Source organism: Oncorhynchus kisutch, linkage group LG14 (assembly GCF_002021735.2).
Source record: "Oncorhynchus kisutch isolate 150728-3 linkage group LG14, Okis_V2, whole genome shotgun sequence".
Taxonomy (NCBI): Eukaryota; Metazoa; Chordata; class Actinopteri; order Salmoniformes; family Salmonidae; genus Oncorhynchus; species Oncorhynchus kisutch.
This window is the reverse complement of record NC_034187.2, coordinates 75,602,866-75,619,822: the sequence shown is the minus strand read 5'-3', so window position 1 is coordinate 75,619,822 and position 16,957 is coordinate 75,602,866. Positions and strand designations below refer to the sequence as shown.

General features: G+C 45.4%; 1 protein-coding gene across 3 annotated transcripts in view; it reads left to right on the top strand.

Annotated features, from left to right (window-relative positions):
* The first annotated feature begins 7,881 nt into the window (after nucleotides 1-7,881).
* The window catches only part of LOC109904379 (collagen alpha-1(XVI) chain), a 148,853-nt gene continuing 139,777 nt past the window's right edge, over nucleotides 7,882-16,957 (top strand). For 2 of the 3 annotated variants that reach the window (XM_031788979.1, XM_031788977.1), the window contains exon 1: nucleotides 7,883-8,053. The gene's annotated coding sequence lies outside the window, so the exon portion shown is untranslated. Of the gene's footprint in view, nucleotides 8,054-16,957 lie in introns of all 3 variants that reach the window. The other variant, XM_031788978.1, reaches the window with a different exon arrangement.

The window sequence follows — 16,957 nt, the reverse complement described above, 5'->3', positions numbered from 1 at the left end:
TCTTCGCCTAGCTGGATCTGGCCAGAGAATTTCATCAACATCGCAGGCAATGTTGTCATTAGCAAGACACCTTGGAAAGAAATGTCTTGAATGACGAATCCATCCTTGCATTGCTGCTACCTCCATCTGGTCACAGGCCTCCTCCATGGCTTGGATCAGGGGTACCTCAGCCTGGAGACGGAGATCATATACCTTCCACCGCCATCCCGAGAAAAACTCTTCTATAGGGTTGAGGAATGGAGAGTATGGTGGAAGATATAGGACGGTGAAATGTGGATGTTGCTGAAACCAGTTCTGAACCAGACCAGAGCGGTGGAAAGACAATGTATTGCTTATGATCGATTTGATTTGCTGCTGTTATGTTGTGCAATTGGTCCAAGAATGTAAGTATGAGTGCTGTGTTGTAAGGGCCCATATGGGCATGGTGGTGGAGGACCCCATTCTGTGTAATGGCTGCACAGAGTGTTATATTACCCCCACGTTGCCCTGGGACATTGACTATAGCCCTGTGGCCAATGATGTTTCTTCCCCTCCTTCGTGTTCTCGTCAGGTTGAACCCAGCCTCATCTACGTAAATGAACTCATGCTGGATCTCCTCTCCATCCATTCGTAAAACTCTCTGAAAAACAGTGTCAGGCAAAATTGTGTAGTTCAGTGTAGATCTAGTATACATATTACAGTACAGTAAAAGATTATGAGACAGTATGCAAGATCACACTGCTAAAGTGAATACATACCTCTGCATAATCAATTCGCAGTCGTTTCACCCTTTCGGAATTGTGCTCGAAAGGCACTCGATAATTTGCTTCATTTGAATATGTTTTTTTTTTTAGGATGTGTGCCAGTGTTGATGTTGAGATCTGATGGATGTCGTTGAAAATGGCGTGGTTATTGACAATGTTAGCTTGGAGCTGCTTGAGTGTTATAGTAAACATGGTTTTGGCCAACAATGCTATCTCCCTCTCTTGCTGTTCTGTGAACATAGGAGGCCTTCCCCCTTGTCGTCCCTGACCCTCAATCCTATGTAGAAAAAACCAGTATACAATAGTACAGTAATTTCTCAGGAAAAGGTAACAGAAGTGCTGATAGTGCATAGAATACAGTGCATAGAATACAGTACTGTAAGCAGTTACTGAAACCGTGCAGATGTTTTTGATATGATGATATTTTTACAATACCTATTTTCCAGTCTAAATGTTCTCATCACACTTGCCACTGTATATCGGCTTAGATTTGGCTGTACTCGCAGTCCAGCCTCCCTCAGTGTCAGGCCGTGGTTGACAACGTGGTCAACCAGTGTTGCGCGGATCTCATTTGTCAGATTCGGTCCTCTTTGAGCACCTTCTTGTCCTCCTCTTCCTCCTCCTCGTCCTCCTCGTCCTCCTCGTTCTCTTCGTTCTCCTCGTCCTCCTCGTTCTCCTCGTCCTCCTCGTCCTCCTCGTTCTCCTCGTTCTCCTCGTCCTCCTCGTTCTCCTCGTCCTCCTCCTCTTTCTCCTCCTCTTTCCATTGTGCTTGAAGGCCGATGAACTCACCTGCTGCTTTTTATAGTGCTAATACACCTGATTGGTGTGTCTACAATTAAGCAAACGAGTGTTTGCACACCTGATGACTGTGTTGAACCAATAGGTTGGAGGGTGTGGTAATCTGACAGTCAGTGCTTTGGTATTGCAAGGATGTGACTTCATGATAGATTTTTGTGTGTAGTGTATGTTAAGTGTGTTTAGTGTTTTGCAAATCACTGTGTGTAGAGTTTTGCAACAAGTGTGAGGTTGACAATGTGCTTATAGTTGTGCAAATATGGGCTGATGTTTTGCTTCTTGAGTGTAAGGTTTTGCTAATAGTGTACTACTTTTAATTTTAGTGTGTAAGCAATCCCAAAAAACTGTAATATGAGTCTGGAAGGAGAGTTTACAGTTTAGCCAGACACCTAGGTATTTATAGTTGTCCACATATTCTAAGTCAGAACCGTCCAGGGTGGTGATGCTAGTCGGGCAGGCAGGTGCAGGCAGAGATCGGTTGAAAAGCATGCATTTTGTTTTACTAGCGTTTAAGAGCAGTTGGAGGCCTCGGAAGGAGTGTTGTATGGCATTAAAGCTCGTTTGGAGGTTAGTTAGCACAGTGTTCAAGGAAGGGCCAGAAGTATACAGAATGGTGTCGTCTGCGTAGAGGTGGATCAGGGAATCACCCGCAGCAAAAGCGACATCATTGATATATGGAGAAAAGAGTCGGCCTGAGAATTGAACCCTGTGGTACCCCCATAGAGACTGCCAGAGGTCCGGACAACAGACCGATTTGACACACTGAACTCTGTCTGAGAAGTAGTTAGTGAACCAGGACCATGTCTTTGAAATAACTTCACAGATCATCATTGTAAAGGGTTTAAACACGGTTTCCCATGCTTGTTCAATGAACCATAAACAATTAAGGAACATGCACCTGTGGAGCGGTCGTTAAGACACTAACAGCTTACAGATGGTAGGCAATTAACACAACAGTTATGAAATCTTAGGACACTAAAGAGGCCTTACTACTGACTCGCAGATTTAATCCATTACCTCCCTGGCAGTCATTGCCATATATGACCACTGAAAAATATGCTAAGAAACCCAAGATACAATAGGTAACTGCTTGGATAGAGGTCACCAGAGGTACTCTGCAAACAGATGACAAAGACAGTGCAAAAGTTCACTTATTTACTAAGGGCTGTTGGTTGGACATTGGTTGCTAAAGTTGTATGTGTGTGTGGTTATGCAACAAAAGAGAGACATTACAGGAAGGTGGTATAACATACAAGGTAAAAGTGATAAGGATTAATCTATTAAATCAATATATCTCTAAGGAATATAAGGAAACTACATGACATCTTAATGTTATGATTTAACTAGAATATACATGGTAAATAGGAAACAAACGTCCTCTTAACTTGGACGCACAAAACGGGAATGAAACTGAGGAATTGCTGGACATGATTTAAATACAAACTAAAGATTTTGTCAGGGCAGGCCTGATAATTAGTGGATTGTGTGTATCATTGAGGCTGGGCTCCCGAGTGGTGCAGTGGTCTAAGACACTGCATCTCCATGGAAGAGGTGTGACTGCAGTACCTGGCTCAAATCCAGGCTGCATCACATCCAGCCGTGATTGGGAGTCCCATAGGGCGGTGCACAATTGGCCCAGGGTTGTCTGCGTTTGGCGGTGTAGGCCGTCATTGTAAATAAGAATGTATTCTTAATTAACTGACTTGCCTAATTAAATGAACATTAAATTGAGAGAGGGAGTCGACAGGTGAAATCTCAGTAGTATGCTCCTCCAGTAGGAGGAGCCGCCAACCAGCTCCGTGAATCGTGTTTGGACATGATTCACACGTCCATATCGCAATAAATAATTGCTACATACAGCCCAATGATATTTTCAAATGTTTAAGTGTGGGTCTAGAAAGCACAATGAAATGGCCCAAAGATGCCATATATTCATATCCTTTAAAATGTTTGTTAAAAAGTGATGAAAACGTGTGCCAACTTACTGTTTTGGCTAGTTCCAATAGTTTACATGTAAACACTTCTAAACGTATGAGGGTGTTCCCTGAAATGTATTGATTGCAATGATACAGTACAGTATAATATGATATTCTGTTTTGTGTCTATTTTAAGAAATGTGACAGGAAACCTCCCCTTTAGGTAAAATCCCATAGGATGGCCTTTATGTCCATCAGAGAGACGGGCAACTCATTATGATGAGACCTTTTAGTCTTTACACAAAGTGAGTCAACTACTACATAAAGATGTCTATCTGTATTGCCATCGCAGATTTAATAACTGATTTTCCTCTAAAAGACCTGCTTTCCAAAATGTCTGCCAACCAGCTACAACGGTTGTAACTGGACAGCATTCACATGGCCATATCTCCATAAATAATTGGTACTGCCCAATGATGTGTTATATCTGTGGATTAGACTGATGTATAAAACATGTAGCGGAACAGTGGTTGCTTAATAAGGAATGCTAGCCGTAGGATCTTGTCCCATACAGTCCATTCAAAAAGTCTGAATTCTATTGGAATGGCTTCATGTCCATGGTTACATTTTCAACATTATATTTAAATGAAAGTAAGCACAGTGAAGGTTTCTTGTCAGCTTTCTTGAAATTGACTAAATAAGGAACAACATTTGACAGTGTTAAGTGTTCAAATGTAAAATACTGAAAATAAGGACGAAAGCATGTTCAACAATCAGTCCATTTTGTAGATTTGTGGGCACTTTTTCACCACTTTTCAACAAAATATTTAAATTATACATATTATTGGCATACTTGGGCCATTTTTTGTGTTCTCCAGACCCCCTCAAACATTGTAAGCCTTTATTGGGCTGTATGTAACAATTATTTATGGAGATATGGCCAAGCCTTAGACCTACTCTCAATACTTACCGATGCCCTCAATGACACTGTAATTTAAGCCTCTGAAAACGAAAATGGTGACAGTCACTTGGTTTATTCTTGATTACGATATATTGTGTATATGGACCTACGGAGCTGGTTGATGGTAAAGGGACGTTCAATTGATTGCTGGTGATAAATCCAGCGAAGGTTGCTGCTGGGCTCATCTGTCAATCATGAAAAGGATCTACTTGAATAATAGCCGATGAGGATATTAATCACGTTTTAATTACAACAATAACATAACAGCCTACAGTGCAAATATCTGTATGTTTTGCAAATAACATTACAAACACTGTACATAAATTGAGCTTAAAAACAGTGTTCCTACAATATTATTTTGAGTGAAGATAGAGAGAGTAGCTTTAACTATAGCAATGATATCGCCTCAGGATGCGGTTTATAATGTCACCGACAGTCGACCCTGACAGGCAGAACGTGAGCAACATACTTGTCCGAAAAGGAGAGTGAAGGAGGGGATGAAAAGAAGTAGGTAGGGAAGGGGAGGGAGAGACTGAGGTAGGGAAAGAGGGAGGGAGGGGACAAAAATAAGTAGGTAGGTAAGGGGAGGGAGGGAGGGAGGGAGGGAGGGAGGGAGGGGAGGGAGGGAGGGAGGGAGGGAGGGAGGGAGGGAGGGAGGGAGGGAGGGAGGGAGGGAGGGAGGGAGGGAAGTAGGTAGGTAAGGGGAGGGAGAGACGGAGGATAGGGAGAGACAGAGGTTAAGGAGAGAGGGAGGGAGGGGACGAAAATAAGTAGGTAGGTAAGGGGAGGGAGGGAGGGAGGGAGGGAGGGAGGGAGGGAGGGAGGGAGGGAGGGAGGGGAGGGAGGGAGGGAGGGAGGGAGGGAGGGAGGGAGGGAGGATGAAAATAAGTAGGAAGGGTAGGGAGGGAGGGAGGGAGGGATGAAAATAAGTAAAAAAGAAAAGAAGTAGGTAGGTAAGGGGAGGGAGAGAGGGGAGAGAGGGAGGGATGGGATAAAAAGAAGTAGGTAGGGAAGGGGAGGGAGAGAGGGAGGGATGGGATGAAAAGAAGTAGGTAGGGAAGGGGGAGGGAGGTAGGGAGGGAGGGAGGGGATTAAAATAAGTAGGTAGGGAAGGGGAGGGAGGGAGGGAGGGAGGGAGGGAGGGAGGGAGGGAGGGAGGGAGGGAGGGAGGGAGGGAGGGAGGGAGGGAGGGAGGGGATGAAAGAAGTAGGTAGGTAAGGGGAGGGGAGGGAGAGACGGAGGTAGTGAGAGAGGGAGGGAGGGGACGAAAAGAAGTAGGTAGGTAAGAGGAGGGAGAGAGGAGAGGGAGGGAGGGGATGAAAAGAAGTAGGTAGGGAAAGGGAGGGAGAGAGGGAGGGTGGGGATGAAAATAAGTAGGTAGGTAAGGGGAGGGAGAGACGGAGGTAGGGAGAGAGGGAGGGAGGGGACGAAAAGAAGTAGCTAGGTAAGGGGAGGGAGAGACGGAGGGAGGGGAGGGAGGGGATGAAAATAAGTAGGTAGGGAAGGGGAGGGGAGGAAGAGAGGGAGGGAGGGAGGGAGGGGTTGAAAAGAAGTAGGTAGGTAAGGGGAGGGAGAGACGGAGGTAGTGAGAGAGGGAGGGAGGGGACGAAAAGAAGTAGGTAGGTAAGAGGAGGGAGAGAGGAGAGGGAGGGAGGGGATGAAAAGAAGTAGGTAGGGAAAGGGAGGGAGAGAGGGAGGGTGGGGATGAAAATAAGTAGGTAGGTAAGGGGAGGGAGAGACTGAGGTAGGGAGAGAGGGAGGGAGGGGACGAAAAGAAGTAGCTAGGTAAGGGGAGGGAGAGACGGAGGGAGGGAGGGGATGAAAATAAGTAGGTAGGGAAGGGGAGGGGAGGAAGAGAGGGAGGGAGGGAGGGGTTGAAAAGAAGTAGGTAGGTAAGGGGAGGGAGAGACGGAGGTAGTGAGAGAGGGAGGGAGGGGACGAAAAGTAGTAGGTTGGTAAGGGGAGGGAGAGAAGGAGGGAGGGAGGGGATGAAAAGAAGTAGGTAGGGAAAGGGAGGGCGAGAGGGAGGGAGGGGATGAAAATAAGTAGGTAGGGGAGGGAGAGAGGAGAGGGTGGGGATGAAAATAAGTAGGGAGGGAGGGAGGAGGGAGGGAGGGAGGGGACGAAAAGAAGTAGCTTGGTAAGGGGAGGGAGAGAAGGAGGGGATGAAAAGAAGTAGGTAGGTAAGGGGAGGGGAGGGAGAGAAGGAGAGAGGGAGGGAGGGGATTAAAGAAGTAGGTAGGTAAGGGGAGGGAGGAGAAGGAGGGAGGGAGGGGATGAAAAGAAGTAGGGAGGGAGGGAGGAGGGAGGGAGGGAGGGAGGGAGGGAGGGAGGGAGGGAGGGAGGGAGGGAGGGAGGGAGGGAGGGAGGGAGGGAGGGAGGGAGGGATGAAAAGAAGTAGGTAGGGAAGGGGAGGGGGAGAGGGAGGGAGGGAGGGGATGAAAAGAAGTAGGTCAGGAAGGGGAGGGAGAGAGGGAGGGAGGGATGGGGATGAAAAGAAGTAGGTAGGGAAGGGGAGGGAGAGAGGGAGGGGATGAAAGGAAGGAGGTAGGGAAGGGGAGGGAGAGAGTGGAGGGAGGGAGGGGATGAAAAGAAGTAGGTAGAGGAGGGGAGGGAGGGAGGGGATGAAAATAAGTAGGTAGGTAAGAGGTAGAGAGGGGAGGGAGGGAGGGGATGAAAATAAGTAGGTAGGGAAGGGGAGAAGAGAGGGGAGAGAGGGGAGGGGATGAAAGAAGTAGGTAGAGAAGGGGAGGGAGAGAAGGGAGGGAGGGGATGAAAAGAAGTAGGTAGGTAAGAGGGAGAGAGGGGAGGGAGGGAGGGGATGAAATAAGTAGGTAGGGAAGGGGAGGGAGGGAGGGGATGAAAATAAGTAGGTAGGGAAGGGGAGGGAGGGAGGGATGAAAATAAGTAGGTAGGGAAGGGAGAGAGGGAGGGAGGGAGAGAGGGAGGGAGGGGATGAAAAGAAGTAGGTAGGTAAGGGGAGGGAGAGAGGGGAGGGCAGGGATGAAAAGAAGTAGATAGGTACGGGGAGGGAGAGAGGGGAGGGAGGGAGAGACGGGGAGGAAGGTAGGGAGGGATGGGGAGGGAGGGAGGAAGGGAGAGAGGGAGGGAGAGACGGGGAAGGAGGGAGGGAGAGACAGGGAGGTAGGGAGGGAGAGAGAGATGGGGAAGGATGGAGGGAGAGGCGGGAGGTAGGGAGGGAGAGAGAGAGTGAGGGAGAGACAGACGGGGAAGGAGGGAGAGACAGGGAGGTAGGGAGGGAGAAACGGGGAGGGAGGGGGGAGAGAGGGCCACGCCAGAGGCTCATTTTCCAACCGTGGACCAGGTGATGTCACGACACGTTCGAACTGGAGGATGTCCCAGAGAAAGTGAGAAGAGACAGAAGAGAGAGAAAATAAACTTTTTCGAACAACGGCCAGCAAAAAGAGGGGAGGGGAAAGAAGTTGGACATGATCACTCTGGCAGTAACTTCTCCCCCCCCCCCCCCTGGTAAGAAGGTTCCAGCAGAGAAAGCCTGCAGGGAAGAACGGTGTGGATTACAAACCGGACTGCAGCAAAAGGATTTTACCCACCTCAGCACGAATATACCGTACATGTTGGATTAATGTGGTCGTAACTGCGGGGATCTATCAATAGCTGTAAGTATGGATAACACTTTTATCGATTCCATTCGCGCTAAAGCAGGTCATTTCTGTCAGTAGCGCACTTCTTTCCCAGGCTACAATATTTAATGATAGGCCTGCAATTCAAGTGGTGCATTTTACTTTAGATAGTTTGCCAACTGTTTATGTTGTTTGATAAATTGAATTAGGCTATGGGCCTGTAGGTAATAGAATAGCAACATCTACTTGCAAACACAGTACTCCGAGGTGTTTATCAACCAATCAATTGATTCGCCTACCTAATGTGCGCATTGAGTAGCCTACAATGGCTGATTTTGTAACGAAGAACTTGCTGAGAGCAATTACACGCAATTTAACATGTTATGACTGAAGTGGTAAACCAAGTGGGAATCTTTGGAAGTTTTCCAAAAGAAGTGGCGCCTGATGATGATTGTCGTATAATAGATGATTACCATTGGCGCAGTTCTAGAATCTGCACTATGTTCAATATACCGTAGCCTTACAATATGAGTGAGGGAATCAGGGTGAAAAAAGAATTGACTTTAGATCAGTTTCTAGCTGCAACTTCATCCGCGGATAGATTTGGTGAAGAAGTGAATTGGTGTGTAACTTTAGTTTCATGTGGCTGCCTTTGCCCAATGGAGACGAAATATCTGCATTCAAAGACGTGGATTTTTCGAACGGCAAACTTTTATGTGGGCCTAATGTGATAGGACTACTGCGTTCACCAATCGCCTATGGGAAGCTAATTCCCCACCGCTCAACCAACCAACCAAAGCGCCGAGCAACTCTCCACGGGGATGCAATTGAATAGATTTCTGTCATGGATTTCTATAATGCCCACTATGAGTTATTTCCACTGCGTTGGAGCACCGATAATCTGGATATTTGCCAGATTTAACTCACTCTGGAAGCTTTCCAGGTGTCACCATTGACAGATAAGTGTGGAAATACTGTCAGTCGATATACTTTTCTCATGACCCTATAATATTCATCTCCAGCTTCAGTCGGCTGTGCTTCTTTGGTCTTTTCAAAGGGGGATGATTTAGTCTACCCTTCCCTTGATGTTGAGCGGTGCCATGGAAAATGTTTGTATATGTGATGTCAGCCAACCTAAACTACTACTTTTTACGCATGAGTTGGAAATAAGAAACCCCCCCCTCACACACACACACACACACACACACACACACACACACACACACATTTAGTGCCCCCCCTGACAACAAAGAGGGGAATGACGTTTTAGAGTTCCTACAATTCTACACATTTCGCCATGGGGCAGGCAGAAGATTGAGCAATTGTATAACTAATATCCTGCAATCCTACACATTATTGCCACAGGGTGGAGAGACATTATTGCCACAGGGTGGAGAGACATTATTGCCACAGGGTGGAGAGACATTATTGCCACAGGGTAGAGAGACATTATTGCCACAGGGTGGAGAGACATTATTGCCACAGGGTGGAGAGACATTATTGCCACAGGGTAGAGAGACATTATTGCCACAGGGTGGAGAGACATTATTGCCACAGGGTGGAGAGACATTTTTACCACAGGGTGGAGAGACATTATTGCCACAGGGTGGAGAGACATTATTGCCACAGGGTGGAGAGACATTATTGCCACAGGGTGGAGAGACATTATTGCCACAGGGTGGAGAGACATTATTGCCACAGGGTGGAGAGACATTTTTACCACAGGGTGGAGAGACATTATTGCCACAGGGTGGAGAGACATTATTGCCACAGGGTGGAGAGACATTATTGCCACAGGGTAGAGAGACATTATTGCCACAGGGTGGAGAGACATTTTTACCACAGGGTGGAGAGACATTATTGCCACAGGGTGGAGAGACATTATTGCCACAGGGTGGAGAGACATTATTACCACAGGGTGGAGAGACATTATTGTCACAGGGTGGAGAGACATTATTACCACAGGGTGGAGAGACATTATTGTCACAGGGTGGAGAGACATTATTACCACAGGGTGGAGAGACATTATTGCCACAGGGTGGAGAGACATTATTGCCACAGGGTGGAGAGACATTATTGTCACAGGGTGGAGAGACATTATTGTCACAGGGTGGAGAGACATTATTGCCACAGGGTGGAGAGACATTATTACCACAGGGTGGAGAGACATTATTGCCACAGGGTGGAGAGACATTATTACCACAGGGTGGAGAGACATTATTGCCACAGGGTGGAGAGACATTATTACCACAGGGTGGAGAGACATTATTGCCACAGGGTGGAGAGACATTATTACCACAGGGTGGAGAGACATTATTGCCACAGGGTGGAGAGACATTATTGCCATTTTAAGCTACTGTCCTGCAATTTGACACATTTTGGCCGGGGGCCCTAAGTAACCCCTTATGTCACTTATTACTGGGGCCGGTCCTGGTTGAAGGCTATCACAAAGGTCTACCATCCAAAGGTCTTGTAAATAGGGCAGTTTTTTCCCCCATACACCTGTTCAGAAAAACAACTTTGGGCCTATAGCTTAAAGATCCATGGTCAGGCCACATGGTCAGGAGAAGCTCCTACCCCAAACTTTTCAGTTCGCTGCAGCTAGTGACTGGAACGAGATGCAACAAACACTCAAACGGGACAGTTTTATCTCAATCTCTTCATTCAAAGATTAAATCATGGATTCTTACTGACAGTTGTGGCTGCTTTGTGTGATGTATTGTTTTCTCTACCTTCTTGCCCTTTGTGCTGTTGTCTTTGCCCAATAATGTTTGTACCATGTTTTGTGCTGCTGCCATGTTGTGTTGCTACCATGCTGTGTTGTCAAGTGTTTCTGCCATGCTATGTCGTTGTCTTAGGTTAGTCTTTATCTAGTGTTGTGTTGTCTCTCTTGTCGTGATGTGTGTTTTATCTTATATATTTTTTTTATGAATTATTATTTTAAATCCCAGTCCCAATCCCCACAGGAGGCCTTTTGCCTTTTGGTGGCCGTCATTGTAAATATTAATTAGTTCTTAAACTGACTTGCCTATTTAAATAAAGATTACATTTAAAAAAAATATGACCAATCAATATTCCCTACGGAAGAGGAGTTTCAGCCCGTCCATGTTTGTGAGGCTGTGAAAAAAGGCTGCACGATTGTCAAAACAATTGTTTCCAGTATCTGTGCACTTCTACGTGCAATTTAAACGAACACTTGTGACCTTTAAAGAGCAATCATCTAAACCAGGTGTTATTTGACAGAACTGATGGGAACTGGAACTGCTTTGGCTTCACATAACGATCACTCATGAACACTTTCTGAACGCAGCCCAGTGGAGATAGAGCAACGATTTATCTCTGTCGTCCTTTGTAGCTAATTTGGTAGAGCATTTCACTTGTAACGCCAGGGTCGTGGGTTTGATTCCCGCAACCATCAATAAATAACGACTGTAAATCGCTATGGATAAAAGCGTCTGCTGAATAACATATTATTTATTAAACGAGACAGACTTTAAATATTGTCTCCATTAGATTTGTTCAAGTCTGTGCTTAACCTGGGTCAGTGGATATTTGGAGGGACTGTTGTAGCCTGAAGACGGTTACTGTCTTCATTCCATGTCCCGTGTTGCAACAGGTCTGAAATACATGCATGCTTAGCCTATTTGTGTTTGTGTGTGGGTTGGGGAAGCAGCTGGTTGTGTGTGTGTTCTTATTGCTCAGGGCTCTGACCCTACAAAATGGTTTTGAGGTTGTTTTCATAGCACAGCACCAAATGCACTCCTCAGCATCTGAGAGGGTAAAGTCCTGTGATTGGGCTGTCACTAAGGGGGAAATTCCGACCCGAGTTAAGCGCCCGTAAATGGAACGTAATTCCCTTATAAATGCACTTTTCTCTCTGAGCGTATTCTGACCTTGAATTTAAGCATGAGACTCGCATGCTACTCGCCCGCTGTTAATTTGGGGGGAGATTGAATAAATGAAAGCGTGTCTACAGATACGACGTATTCTGACCTTGACTTAATTCCCTAACAATGCCACCACTTTTACGCTCGAGGAAACCATGAATAAGGTTTAGTGAACCTGCCGGTTCCAAGTGGAAAAAGCATCTACTTGATATTGTCAGATAGAAATAACACCATTCTCCACGCCCTGTAATTTATAACTTGATAATAACTATTGATAAGAGCTAGGTAAATAAGTAATACGTTTGGATAAGGGAATTGTTAATATAAATAACAATTGTTTTAGATCTAGTTAACCTTATAATCCCTGGAGACAAATGTGAAACCAGTCATATGGCAGCACACTGAAGCATATCAACATATCAACTTCCCGACAGTAAAATGCTGTGCCATTATACAGAGTGGAAACTGTACAGCCTTCTAACGTGCAGGGATGTAGGCTAATTAAATCACTATGGGGAGAAGCGCAGACCAAGCAGTACCAGTTTGAACCAGACGCATGGCGCAATACTTGGCTGTGTCATCATACATTTCCATGGTTAGTGCAGACGATAGATGAGGGTATAGACTACTATTGTACACTATTCTCCCTATTATAATTATGTGTACACTAATCTTCCAACATTGCCATGGGTTGAATATCTGAATGTGGCACTTTTTTAGAATAAATCAAAACACGGTTTTCTTTCTTTCGTGTGTAAAGGCTCTCCAAAACCAGTATTTTATGAATCATAAATACTTTCCTAAACCTAAATAATCTACAAGATTAGAGTATTTTTAAATCACCAATTGGTGCTGAAACGGAGACGATATATGCATATATTTAGATGGCTTTATTTTGTTGATCCCTAATATTCGGAATCCCTCTTGATATATTCTAGCGAGTCTGTCGTCAAAATTATACACTGTATTTAAAGGGATGACTTAAAAGGTAAATGTACTGAAACCCCCATTGAATGAAAAGTCCACGGGAAAATATGTTGGCCAGCAAGTGGGCCGGAGGGGTTTTCAGCTGTTTAAATTACATCTATTCAGAGCGCGCAATGTAGCCACATTTGCAGAGTGTGTTACCTGAATAAGGTATGTCTGAATACCAAATGCTGAGGCATAATGTCTGAATCTGCCCTCTAAGTGAGGTGAACATAACCGAAATCCTTCTTCCAAGAGTAGCTGGAGTTAACACACAACAGATGCATAGACACAGACACACACTAATGAGCTTGTCACACACTCAAAAGTATGTTTTACTGTTGTTGTGGGGACCAACCAATTGATTCCCATTCAAAATCCTAATTTCTCTAACCCTAAACCTAACCCATAACCTAATCCTAAACTTAAACTTAACCGCAAACTCCTAACCCTGACTCCTAAACCCCTTAACCCTAATTGTAACCCTAATTATAACCCTAATCCTAAACCTAACCCCTAAACCTAAAATAGCCTTTTTCCTTGTGGGGACCAACGAAATGTCCCCGCTTCTTGTTTTACTATCATTTGAGGACTTCTGGTCCCCACAAGTACAGTAAAACCAAACACACACACACACACACACACACACACACACACACACACACACACACACACACACACACACACACACACACACACACACACACACACACACACACACACACACACACACACACACACACACACACACACACATGCCCTATACAAACAGTGCAACAAGATTATACAGCGCTTTTATTGATGTTATTACAAAAATATATACAGTGGGGAGAACAAGTATTTGATACACTGCCGATTTTGCAGGTTTTCCTACTTACAAAGCATGTAGAGGTCTGTAATTTTTATCAAAGGTACACTTCAACTGTGAGAGGCGGAATCTAAAACAAAAATCCAGAAAATCACATTGTATGATTTTTAAGTCATTCATTTGCATTTTATTGCATGACATAAGTATTTGATACATTAGAAAAGCAGAACCTTGGTACAGAAACCTTTGTTTGCAATTACAGAGATCATACGTTTCCTGTTGTTCTTGACCAGGTTTGCACACACTGCAGCAGAGATTTTGGCCCACTCCTCCATACAGACCTTCTCCAGATCCTTCAGGTTTCGGGGATGTCGCTGGGCAATACAGACTTTCAGCTCCCTCCAAAGATTTTCTATTGGGTTCAGGTCTGGAGACTGGTTAGGCCACTCCAGGACCTTGAGATGTTTCTTACGGAGCCACTTCTTAGTTGCCCTGGCTGTGTGTTTCGGGTCATTGTCATGCTGGAAGACCCAGCCATGACCCATCTTCAATGGGAAGGAGGTTGTTGGCCAAGATCTCGCCATACATGGCCCCATCCATCCTCCCCTCAATACGGTGCAGTCGTCCTGTCCCCTTTGCAGAAAAGCATCCCCAAAGAATGATGTTTCCACCTCCATGCTTCACGGTTGGGATGGTGTTCTTGGGGTTGTACTCATCCTTCTTCTTCCTCCAAATACGGCGAGTGGAGTTTAGACCAAAAAGCTCTATTTTTGTCTCATCAGACCACATGACCTTCTCCCATTCCTCCTCTGGATCATCCAGATGGTCATTGGCAAATTTCAGACGGGCCTGGACATGCTCTGGCTTGAGCAGGGGGACCTTGCGTGCGCTGCAGGATTTTAATCCATGACGGCGTAGTGTGTTACTAATGGTTTTCTTTGAGACTGTGGTCCCAGCTCTCTTCAGGTCATTGACCAGGTCCTGCCGTGTAGTTCTGGCCTGATCCCTCACCTTCCTCATGATCATTGATGCCCCACGAGGTGAGATCTTGCATGGAGCCCCAGACCGAGGGTGATTGACCGTCATCTTGAACTTCTTCCATTTTCTAATAATTGCGCCAACAGTTGTTGCCTTCTCACCAAGCTGCTTGCCTATTGTCCTGTAGCCCATCCCAGCCTTGTGCAGGTCTACAATTCCATCCCTGATGTCCTTCCACAGCTTTCTGGTCTTGGCCATTGTGGAGAGGTTGGAGTCTGTTTGATTGAGTGTGTGGACGGGTGTCTTTTAAACAGGTAACGAGTTCAAACAGGTGCAGTTAATACAGGTAATGAGTGGAGAACAGGAGGGCTTCTTAAAGAAAAACTAACAGGTCTGTGAGAGCCGGAATTCTTACTGGTTGGTAGGTGATCAAATACTTATGTCATGCAATAAAATGCTAATGAATTACTTAAAAATCATACAATGTAAGTAGGAAAACCTGCAAAATTGGCAGAGTATCAAATACTTGTTCTCCCCACTGTATATTCAATATAACTCAATGTTTGTTTGACACTCACCTGTCTTTTGTGTGTGTGTGTGTGTGTGTGTGTGTGTGTGTGTGTGTGTGTGTGTGTGTAAAGGTTATGTGTTTGTAGTATGCGGATGTATTCATGTCCTCTTCTCTCCTGGGGTGTATTCATTACGTCCTGAAACAGAAGCATACAGAGTAAACAGAAACAAAACGGGGAGGGACCTATCTGAATTTGTCCAATAGAAACTCTTGTTTTCATTGCAAAACGTTTTGTTAACTGTTACTGTTGCGAAATGTTTTTTTTTGCAACAGACAAAACATTTTGTAATAGAATCACTGAAATGAATACACCCTGCTCTCCTATGTTTTCTCCACAGACAGAGAGGCAGTCCCTCCTGAACTCAGGCTGGCACAGAGCAGCAATCTACGCTAGGCTAATACTGCCTTGATCTGCTACAGCCAGCTGTTAGAACACACTCACCGCATGGGAACGAGAGGAAGAATGAGAGAGAGAATAAGTATTGCCAGGGCTGACTGTCTCTGTGTGTCGAGGCCAAAGACATGCACACTGTCTGTTGTTACTGTCTCTGTGTGATGAGGCCAAAGATATGCACACTGTCTTTTGTTACTGTCTCTGTGTGTCGAGGCCAAAGACATGCACACTGTCTGTAGTTACTGTCTCTGTGTGACGAGACATGCACACTGTCTGTTGTTACTGTCTCTGTGTGACAAGGCCAAAGACATGCACACTGTCTGTAGTTACTGTCTCTGTGTGACGAGACATGCACACTGTCTGTTGTTACTGTCTCTGTGTGACAAGTCCAAAGACATGCACACTGTCTGTTGTTACTGTCTCTGTGTGACAAGACATGCACACTGTCTGTTGTTACTGTCTCTGTGTGACAAGGCCAAAGATATGCACACTGTCTGTAGTTACTGTCTCTGTGTGACGAGACATGCACACTGTCTGTTGTTACTGTCTCTGTGTGACAAGGCCAAAGATATGCACACTGTCTGTAGTTACTGTCTCTGTGTGACGAGACATGCACACTGTCTGTTGTTACTGTCTCTGTGTGTCGAGGCCAAAGACATGCACACTGTCTGTTGTTACTGTCTCTGTGTGTCGAGGCCAAAGACATGCACACTGTCTGTTGTAACTGTCTCTGTGTGTCGAGGCCAAAGACATGCACACTGTCTGTTGTTACTGTCTCTGTGTGTCGAGGCCAAATGCATAGACAGACGGTGACTTGGAAGTGAGCTTGTTAATGACGTTTTAATAACATGTTAATGACATGTTAATGAATGTGGGCATGTTGCCTGTTAACATGGCCCCTTCTGATCTTCACTCTATTTGCAAGGAAAATTCAGGATTTAGGGCCCTTTGAGGACCCCATACATACTTGGCCGATAGCCAACTTGAGATGTATGCATACTTTTTCCCTTGAATACTTAGATCTATCCAGGATAGGCTATCCCTTTGGCATCAATGTATTATGTATGCCAACTGTTAGAATTGGATGGATCTCAAACTAGGCCTAAACCATCAGGATTAGACAGTATGTTCTTTCATTGCCTTGCAGCTAGTTCTTTTGTGGAGGACTCAGTCCATTATCCTAGATGACCACAGATAGGGTTCTGGTCAAGAGTAGTGCACTGTATGGGGAACACTAGGATGGAATTGAAAACACCACCATACTCTGTCCCAGGGGTTTGTGGGTAATTCCACATCTTTAGACAGGTGTGTACAGACACATACTGTAGATGATACA